This window comes from Rhincodon typus, chromosome 33, assembly GCF_021869965.1.
Source record: "Rhincodon typus isolate 14 chromosome 33, sRhiTyp1.1, whole genome shotgun sequence".
In the NCBI taxonomy this organism is placed as follows: Eukaryota; Metazoa; Chordata; class Chondrichthyes; order Orectolobiformes; family Rhincodontidae; genus Rhincodon; species Rhincodon typus.
In genome coordinates, this window is record NC_063364.1 from 15,607,278 (window position 1) to 15,617,969 (window position 10,692).

The window sequence follows — 10,692 nt, forward strand, 5'->3', positions numbered from 1 at the left end:
GCTGCTTGGCCTGCTGTGTTCATCCAGCTCTACACCTTGTTCTCTCAGATTCTCCAGCATCTGCAGTTCCTGCTATCTCTATAACTGCTGTAATCCTAGTTTTTCTGTAATACCAGAACACAAGGACAAAATAGAAACCCTATTCTTAGATATGAAAAATTAAGCAAACGTGACCTTTTTGAAAGCATTAAGCTAAGTTTCCCCATCCAGCAATTATTGTTACTTACAATGCAAATCATATAAACACAGATATTGTACACACATTGCACCCTATTTCAGCCCAAGTGCTTCCAAATTCATAATTTTGACTATGGAATATGGAATTTGTAAATTGAAACACTTAAAATTATCCCTCTTTCACTTTTGTTTCAGCATAAGACAACATTTAGAAATACTAATCATACTACACGTTTGCAGGTACAACAGGTAATTAAGGTGGCAAATGGAATTTTGTCCTTCATGGCTAAAGGGATTGAGTTTAAAAGCAGGGAGGTTATGTTGCAGCTGTACAGGGTGCTGGTGAGGCCACACTTGGAGTACTGTGTGCGAATGTGGTCTCCTCAGTTGAGAAAGGAGAGACGGTAACTGGAGGCGGTGCAGAGAAGCTTCATTAGGTTGATTCTAGAGTTGAGAGGGTTAACTTATGAGAAGAGACTGAGTAGACTGGGATTATATTCATTGGAATTTAGAAGAATGAGAGGGGATCTTATAGAAACGTACAAAATTATGAAGTGAATAGATAAAATAGAAGCAGGCAGATTATTTCCACTCGTGGGTGAAATTAGAACAAGAGTGCATAGCCTCAAAATTAGTGGGCGCAGATTTAGGAATCAATTGAGGAGGAACTTCTTCATCCAAAGGGTTGTGAATCTGTGGAATTCGCTGTCCAATTAAGTAGTTGAGGCTACCTCATTGCATGTTTCTGAAGCTAAGACAGATAATTTTTTGAACTGTATAGGAATTAAGGGTAGAACTGAGGCCATGATCTTAGTGTCATCTGCAAACTTACAAACCTTACCTCCGATGTTCACATCCAAATTATTTACATAAATGAAGAAAAGCTGTGGACCTAGCTCTGATCCTTGTGGCACAAGCTCTGATCCTTGTGGCACACTGCCCCTCACCAACCTGAAAAGCAATCCTCCACCACCACTCTCTGTCTTCCACTTTTGAGCCAGTTCTGTATCCAAATGGCTAGTTCTCTCTGTATTCCCTGTGATCTAAACTTGCTAGCCAGTCTACCACGAGGAACTTTGTTGCTCGCCTTACTGAAGTCCATATAGATCACATCCACTGCTCTGCCTTCATTGATCCTTTTCGTTACTTCTTCAAAAAACTCAATCAGGTTAGTGAAACACAATTTCCCATGCACAAAGCAATGTTGACTATCCCTAATTAGTCCTTGCCTTTCTAATCACATGTAAATCCTGTCTCAGGATTCTCTCCAACAACATGCCCACATCTGATGTCAGGCTCACTGATCTATATTTCCCTGGCTTTTCCTTACACCATTCTTAAATAGCGGCAACCACACGAGCCAACCTCCAGTCTTCCAGCACCTCACCCGTGACTATTGATGATACAAATATCTCAGCAAGGGGCCCAGCAATCTCTTCCCTCACTTCCCACAGAGTTCTAGGGTGTGCCTGATCAGGTCCCAGGGACTTATCCACCTTTATGCATTTTAAAACTGTCCAGCACCACCACCTCTGTAAACGGATATTTTTCAACATGTCACTATTTATTTTCCCACGTTCTGCATCTTCCATATCCTTCTCCATCGTAAACACTGATGTGCAATAGTCAGGTCATTTTAAATAGTCAATCAACCATACAATGTAAAATGATTAGTGAACAACAAATTTGCTCCTGTTTGTTCACTCTATGCCTTCATTACATTGGAACTATGACATTTGAAGGTATGCAAATTCTAGTGATTTCCAAATTGCTTTATCTCTCTCACCTTGAGTAAAAATGATGTTCCCCAATTATTCAATTGCCCAGTGAGACAAAAGAGACGACATAGGTCCCCAATTCTTGCTCTATGCTAAATCAATCTCACAGACTGACATATTTGTGTTGGGTGCACTCCATTTCATACTCTTCAGCGAGAACAGCACCAGTGAAACTCATTCAAACCTGTCTCTTGATTGTCCCCCTCTCCCTTTTAAATTCATATCTATCAAAGTGAAATTACAGAATAACTCTCAGAAATTCTCAGGATTAAGTTTGTGTCCATTTGCCTCAGCGCTTGGGTCATTAATTCAGGTAATACATTATCATAAATGAAAACAATGTGCTGGAGAAGCTAGAAGATATGACAGCGTATATGGAGAGAGAAAGAGTTAACATTACGAGTCCATTATGACTCTTTGTCCTGAACTCAGGCGGCCCTGAAAAGATAACATCTTAACTGAGAGAACAGGAAACTGAGGCAAAAGTGCTAGAAAAGCAATATCCCACTTAATTCATATCTTTCTCTGATGTTAGAAGTCACATGACACCAGGTTATAGTCCAACAGGTCAGGTGACAATGGGGCTATGCTCCAAAAACTTGCAATTTCAAATAAACCTGGATGACTATGACCTGGTGTCACGTGACTTCTGACTTTGTCCACCCCAATCTAACACCGGCACCTGAGCATCATTTCTCTGATGTTGTCATTGACGTATTCTGCTTTCCTGCCCAGTCCAAATCATTTCAGGACAACATCAAGTGTTCAGAGACTTTAAAGGACCTGTCAGTACCTTCTTCTTGACTTTTTTTGTCATAAATATATTCCCTCGGACAAAAGTCAGGAGGATGAGCACCCTTACCTCCTTTTTCATACTGCAGACATCTTGCTTATGTTGCAAGACAGCTGCGAACACTTAAACCTCTATACCATTAAAAAGTGGCGATTGTACAGCAAATGAAATCAAATAGCAAAAAGAAAATGTTCTTGATCCAGGTTATTCCCATTGTACAGCAAAAATTAGCTGAAGATGAAAATAAAGAATATTTGAAAATCTCGATGAGAAATAAGAAGATTTGGCGGGGGTGGGGTGGCATTTAAAAGCCAAATAGTGGGATAGTGTGCACGCCCTTAATATATACATGGTTATAAATCAACGTACAGAATGTTCAATTTTTCATCAAACTCCAACCACTTTCTACAACTGACTATTCTTTACTTTTTGTGAGACATTCTGCAATGATACTGGTACAAAATGTACTCTAGGTCAGGAAATACGAAACTGAAAGTAGATACAATGTTGACCTCAGATCTCACTGTAAATTGTTAATGCAACTAGTTTCACCAAACTTGTTTCATGTATTTCTACATCAACCATATATTAGAAACATCTGAAAACTAATCTTGGCCTAATTTAATGCAATGATCTCAATACAACAATTCTAAGATTTGTAAATTGGACCAAGTCAATTATTTATTTAAATTTGAATTGAAGACAGAATACGTAAATCATTTGGTAAAAAGTTGAAACCTATAGGTTTCTCAATAGAATACAATAGCCCTGAAAGCAGTTCAACAGCCTTTCCTAATTTGAAATGAATCACTGAGCAATTCTGAACATGAACATGAGATTTTCACCACGGTTAATGTTCTATTTTGACCACTAACACTACAGCCAAATTTACACATGACACAAAAATAGTTGAAAAGGCAGGCTACGGGAAGGATACAAACAGTTTACAGAGAGATACTGATCAGTTCAGTAAGTGGGCAAAAACTTGGCAAATAGAGTATAATGTGGTAAAATGTGAACTACTATGTTTTGGATGGAAGATCAAAGAAGAGTAGGATTTGATTAGAGAAAAATTGCAAAAAGCTGCAACACAGAAGGACTTAGAGGTACTTGTCTGTATTTACCATGGCAAAAACATGGAAGCTAGAGAACTGGGGGAAATAAATATTGATGTCTTGAAAACAGTCCATATTACAAAAGCATGCTGGAGACCTTAAAAAGCATAAAGGGAGATAAATCTCCAGGACTTACTCAAGTGTATCCCAGGACATTGTGCTAAGCTGGGGAAGATATTTTTATCATCTACAGCCATGGGTGAGATGCTGGAAGACTGAAGCGTGGCTAATGTTGTACTGTTATTTAAGAAAGGCTGCAAGGGAGAAGCCTGGGAACTAGACCAGTGAGTCTGAAGTCAATGGTGGATGAGTTATTGGAGAGGACTCTGAGAGACAGGACTGACATGCATTTGGAGAGACAAGGACGGATTACGGACAGTCAGCATCGCTTGTATGTGGGAAATCGTGTCTCACAAATTTGTCGGAGTTTTTTTTGAGGGTGTGACCAAGAAGTGAGATGAGGCAGAGTGGTAGATATTGTTGACATGAACTTTAGTAAGGCCTTTGACGAGGTTCCACGTGGTAGACTGGTTAGTAAAGTTAGATCACATGGGATTCAGGGAGAATTTGCCAATTGGATACAAAATTGACTTGATAGGAGGAGAGTGAAGGTGGTGGTGGTGGCGGTGGTGGAGGGTTGATTTTCTGACAAGTAGCCTGTGATCAGTGGTGTTCCACAGGGATAGGTGCAGGGTCCACAGCTGTTTGTCTTTTATATAAACAATTTGGATGAGAAATTAGGAAGCATGGTTAGTAAGTTTGCAAATAACCCCAAAATTAAGATTACAAAGGGGTCTTGATCAATTGGGCCAACAGGCCAAGGAGTGGCAGATGGAGTTTAATTTAGATAAATGTAACGTGTTACATTTTGGTAAGACGAACAAGGGCAGGACTTACACAGTTAATTGTAGGGCACTGGGAATGCTGTCAAACAGAGACCTAGGGGTTCAGGTATAGAGTTCCTTGAATTTGTGTCACAGGTAGACAGGGTGGTAAAGAAATAGGCGTTTGGCATGTTTGCCTTCATTATTCAGATCATTGAGTATAAGAGCTGGAACATCATGGTGCAGTTACACAGGATGTCATGAAGCCAAATTAGAAGTATTGTGTACAATTTTGGTTGCCCTGCTGTGGGAAGGATATTAACTCAGAGAGGGTGAAGAAAAGATTCACAAGGATGTTACCAGGACTGGTAAGTCTGAGTTAGAAGAGACCGAATAGGATGGGACTTTTTTCACAGGAACACGAGGTCTTTTCCCTAAGGTGGGGGGAGTTCAAAACCAGAAGACATAGGTTTAAGGTAAAAGGAGAAAGATTTACAAAGGATCCGAGGGGCAACTTTTTCACACAGAGGGAGGTTTGAATGTGAAATGATCTGCCAGAGGAATGGTAGATGCAGGTACAGTTACAACATTTAGAAGACATTTGTACGGGTACATGAATAGGAAAGGTTTTGAGGGATATAGGCCAAACACAGGCAAATGGCACTAATTTAGTTTGAGACACGTGGTCAGCATGCACAAGTTGGACTGAAGAGCCTATTCCCGTGCTGTATGACTCTGACTCTAATAACAATAAGAACAGAAATTTGCCTATTCAACCAGGGCCAGATTCATTGTCAGCCTTCTGTCAGGCTGTATTGTGGATTTTAAAGTAGTTCCTAAAGCAAAACAGAACTGCCATCTAATTTTGGCAGATCAGCTGCTTACACAAGTGTGTTCATTCATATCCTTGTTGGTGGAAATATCTGAGAGAGGTGATATTGATTCTTTTTCGTTTCTGGTCATTTATCCTAGCCCTTGTGGCACAGCAGTAATGACCATCTCTCTTAGCCAGGAGGCCCAGTTTCAAGTCCCATCTGCTCCAGATGTGTGTCACAACATCTCTGAACAAGTTGCTTAAAAAGAGGGGTCATTCATCTCTACTTCTGCTTCAAATTTTACCACTCACCTGCAATACAAGTCCATTTTTGATTCAGCTAATCATGATTCATGCATTATAAACACAGGAGTCATCAGAAGCTGGGAATTCTGCAGAGAGAAACTCATTTTTTGACTCCCCAAAGCCTATCTAACATCCATAAGGCAGCAGGAGAGTGATAAACTCTCTCTTGGATGTCCTTGAACAGTATGGGAATTAAGGGTTATGGTGAGCAGGCGAGTAAGTGGAGCTGAGTCTGCGAAAAGAACAGCCATGTTCTTTTTGAATGGCGGAGCAGGCTCGACAGGCCAGATGGCCTACTCCTGCTCCTATGTTCTTATGTTGTTCTCAATTGCCTCGATGAGTGCCATTTCAGCATTTATGACGGTGATAGGAGCAATGCTCTGATAATCAAGCCCCACTACTCAACCACTAACACCAACGGTGTGAACGTTAAGTTACCTGCCAAAATGGCCAATTCCCCACTTCTGTACTGCTACCTAGTTCTTGAATGAATCATAAAAACAGCCAACGAGTATGAATAAATAAAGCAAGTGGCAACTACTGATTAACATTTAAGCTTTCAGCTGGTATTAAAACTATATCCCCTTAATGCCATACATATAGACACATTCACACAACACAAAAAGACAAGTGTCTACAGAGATGAAAGAGGGAAAAGACAACTCCCTTAGACCAAAGTCTGGTAACAAAGGATAGAATACAATAACTTGTTACGTCCACTGAATTTCCTTTGAACACAGCTGAAATCGTGACAGCTGTCAATTGATAAATGCCCAGGTCTGTTCCAATCAACTGAGATTACAGCTGTTGAGAATGGGATTACAGTCTACTACCTCAGGTTTCATTACATAGACAGAAATACAAGTATTTAGAAACTCTATTCATTTATCAGCAAAGAATTCTAGAAGCAGGACTTCAGGAGAGACTGCAGATTCTGGGGTGTCCTCACAAAATCACTGATTGCTAGGTTGTGAATCAGAATTCTCAAACCATAGAACATTGTTAGGCATCTATTAGTATAGGTCCCCTAGTCCTCTCAAAGCCAGTTTTGTTCCCCCAACGATATTATATTCATTTCTTAATTTCCTACCTTACTTGGTTGCTTCTTGAAAACCATTTGATTTCCAGAAAAACTGCAAGTGGTTTGTAGCACACATTAAAAATTTCACTTCCATAATTCACAGGTAGGTCTTAGGCCTCATACTGCTGAACATAATTCCCCAAAAAAAAAAATTACTTAATTCAAGCCAAAAAGTGTCCAAATGATGTTATACCTTCCAGCTTCCTTCAGAATGCAATCTAACAGTACTCAAGAAGCTCAACACCAAAGAGGACAAATCAGTCTGCTTCATCAGGTTGCAGACTTGCTCACCGAGCCACAGTGTTTGGCTCAAATCTTCTCAAAAAACTTTAAAGCCTGCTTCATCAGCACATATGCCACTTTAAACATGCACTCCCTCAAACACCACCATACATTGGCAGCAGTGCACATCATTCACAAAAAGCAGTGCAACAACTCACTAAAGTTCCTCCAACAACAGTTGTGAAACTCTCAGCCTCCACAATTTACAAGAACAGGGGCAGCACCTACATAAGAACACCACTGCTGACAAGTCACGCACCATCCTGATTTGGAACCATGTCACCAGAGGTGCACTGACAATGTTGCCTAGCAAGGTGACGAAACATCTGCAATCAAACATACCAGCTTGGCGAGCAAGTCTACCACTCATCTACAACCCAAGCTACAAATCTTTTCAACAACTTTAGATGTCACCTCCAATTTTCGGTCACTTCACTGGGTCAAAATCTTAGAAAACCCTAAAATGCTTCACAAAGGACATTCATGGCCTCATAGGAATGGCAAGAAAGCACTGAGTTTGCCAGCAACATTCAACTCCCAGAAGTAATATTAAAATAAAAGCGTGAAAAGCATCTCAGTCAAATACTGCATCTGTAATCATGCTCTTCAAACAAAAAAAAATCAATACTGTGGCCAAGTTTCAATAAAGTTATCCCAAAATACGAGTATCTTTTGCAGTGTCTCATCCTACTATTGTCCAGCAAAGAACAAAAACTTGTAATATATTCTGCAAGATCACGAGGAATTGACTGACTGTAAACAAAATCCAACATCTCACCATAAATTCAGTTCTTGATTCACTGCAAAGATTTTCCTGAACCCATGTTGTCAACTACTCAGGTATTGGATCATCATAACCTGTAACCTCCTCTCAACTACAGTACTTTTGGAAAATTATAAAAGTGTCTATAATGTTAGGAACAAATTATGAATGAAATTATAGTCCTAGCCCTATAATAAATATCTTAATAACTAACTCAAATACTTAGCCCTTATTTCAGCATAAATAGAGGAGCACTACCTACCTTCTGTAAAAGGAAGTGCTACCTACTTTTAGCAATCTTTTAACTTTAAGGCAATTAAAAAAACTTTTTAGGATTAATGAGATAACAAGGTGTAGAGCTGGATGAACACAGCAGGCCAAGCAGCATCAGAGGAGCAGGAAAGCTGACGTTTCGGGCCTAGACTCTTCTACAGAAATCGTTTTAGGATTAATGCTAGTTTAAGAGGCAGTTTAAATAATGTAATACAAAGGCAAATGCGAGTGATTTTAATTCTCCAAAACACATGCAACCTACAGAAAGAAAAGCATGAAAATGCCTTGAACCTAGGTACTACAGTAAATTCATACAGTTGTTTAAGTGTACGGACTGAAGCCTTGGCTCAGGGGTCAACATTTTTATAAAAAAGAAACTCTTACAAAATAAAGGCAACAATATTAAAATAAGTAATCAAATAAAGTTTCATGCAATGTAAGTGAACATTTGACATTTTAGGGAGAAATCGTATGCGGTGAAAGTGACCATCTGCCACTTTTTTTTATTCTAATTCTTCGCCTTCAAATTTTGGAAATACAAGACGTGAAAGAACACGACGTAACTGTCAAAAAAGGAATAAACGCACGTGTGTTGCTCCTTTTGTATCATGTAAGTTGCATTAGGTTGTGGTAAACAGTTGAGTAAAGCGTGTGCGTATATTTTTTTTAAGAGCCAGCGATGTTAGGAAACAGCTGCTGCTCGCCTGGTACACCACAGGCGCCTGTAAAGAGTGGGGGACCGATCTCGAATCGCCCATCCCTGAGCTCTTTCTTTGCCCTTCTATTTTCTGCTGGCAGCGGGCGGCTTCCGATAAATAATCTTCGCCACAACAACGAAAAATCCATCCGAACTGACTGTGATCAGGGAAAAAAAAAGTCTCGGGGAGGGGACCACGACATGACAGATGGCACAATAAAGCGAATGAAGTGCTAATTAATAAGTGGCCGGCCCGCCCAGAGGCCTCGCCTTGAATCTCGCCGTCCGTCCAGTTCTTCTATGCGAAGCGACAACAGCAAACATGGCGCCGGTGGTCAGGCCGCCCGCTCGGCAGGCCCCGACCTACCCAGCCAACTCCCACAGGCCGCTGCGAGCCCGAAGCTATCCGCACACGGTTCTGAACCTCCCTAATCAAAATACCCGTCAGAAAGAGTGACTCACCGCCTGCTTCTCTGCGGCCTAAACGCGCAAATTCTTAATACCGGCCATCCGCCAACATTATTATGATATTTTTTGCCGCTGCCGCTGCCGCAGCTGCGCACTGGGGACGTCCTCGGAGCATCATGGGTAACAGGCAGACCTGGCGCGCGAAGACCTTCTCTCTCGTGCAGCTGGGCACGGGGCTGCACCTGGACACAAGGGCTGGGCATGGGGGTGCAGCTAGGCATGGGAGAGCTGAGCATGGCAGCTGCAGCTGGGCATGGGGGTGCAGCTAGGCATGGGAGAGCTGAGCATGGCAGCTGCAGCTGGGCATGGGGGTGCAGCTAGGCATGGGAGAGCTGGGCATGGGGGTGCAGCTAGGCATGGGAGAGCTGAGCATGGCAGCTGCAGCTGGGTATGAGGTTGCAGCTGGGCATGGGAGAGCTGAGCATGGCAACTGCTGCTGGGTATGAGGTTACAGCTGGGTATGGAGAAGCTAGACATGGGGCAACAGTCCAGCACAGGGGAGCTGGGCTTGTGGCTGCAGCTGGGCATGACAAAGCTGGACGTAGAGCTCTGGCCTGGCATGAGGAAATTGAGCTTAGGGTTTGTGACCCCTGGGCATCGGGGAGCTGAGCATAGGGCTGTAGCAGGACAAGGATGATGTCTAGCCTAATGCCTAACTACACCCTATGTATATTTCTTCATAGCACAGCTGCAGCTCCTTTCCAAGCTCCCCAATACCTAGCTACACCCCTTGCATTGTTCCCATGCCTAGCTGCAGCACTACGCCAAGCTCCTTCGTGCTGAGCTGCAGCTGACATGCCCATGACCATCTTTGTGAAGATAAAGTCCTGTCTTTACATTGAGAATACACTCCATTGTGTTATGTGACACAATCACCGGGCTAAGAACAGATTTAGCAATTTAATGTTGGGCATCTATGTGGCACAGTGTACCATCAGTACCAGAATTGTACTCCAACACAATCTGCAACCTTATTGCCTGACATATTTCACCCATGTACCATCACCATGAAGTCAGGGAATAAACCCTGGTTCAATGAAAAATGCAGGAAGACATTCCAAGAGCAGCACCAAGCCTATCTAAAAATGAGGTGTCAACCTAGTGAAGCTACAAAACAAGACTACAGCAAGTGCCAAGCAGCAAAAGCAGCAAGTGGTAGACAGAGCTCAGCAATCCCACAACCAACAGATCAGACCTAAGTCTTGGAGGAGGCCTCACAAATATCCCCATCCTTAATGACTGGGTTTTTACATAAGCGAACTGAATTGGATGAAGGCTGGCATCTGCGATACTGGAGACTTCTGGAGGAGGCCAAGCTGGA

At 41.9% G+C, this 10,692-nt stretch overlaps 1 protein-coding gene across 6 annotated transcripts in view; it reads right to left on the reverse strand.

The window, feature by feature from the left end:
• LOC109920956 (zinc finger protein 280D-like) overlaps positions 1 to 9,476 on the reverse strand; it is a 108,484-nt gene extending 99,008 nt beyond the window's left edge. For 5 of the 6 annotated variants that reach the window (XM_048615782.1, XM_048615785.1, XM_048615784.1 and 2 more), the window contains exon 1: positions 9,366 to 9,476. The gene's annotated coding sequence lies outside the window, so the exon portion shown is untranslated. Of the gene's footprint in view, positions 1 to 8,793 lie in introns of all 6 variants that reach the window. The other variant, XM_048615781.1, reaches the window with a different exon arrangement.
• Positions 9,477 to 10,692: the final 1,216 nt, after the last annotated feature.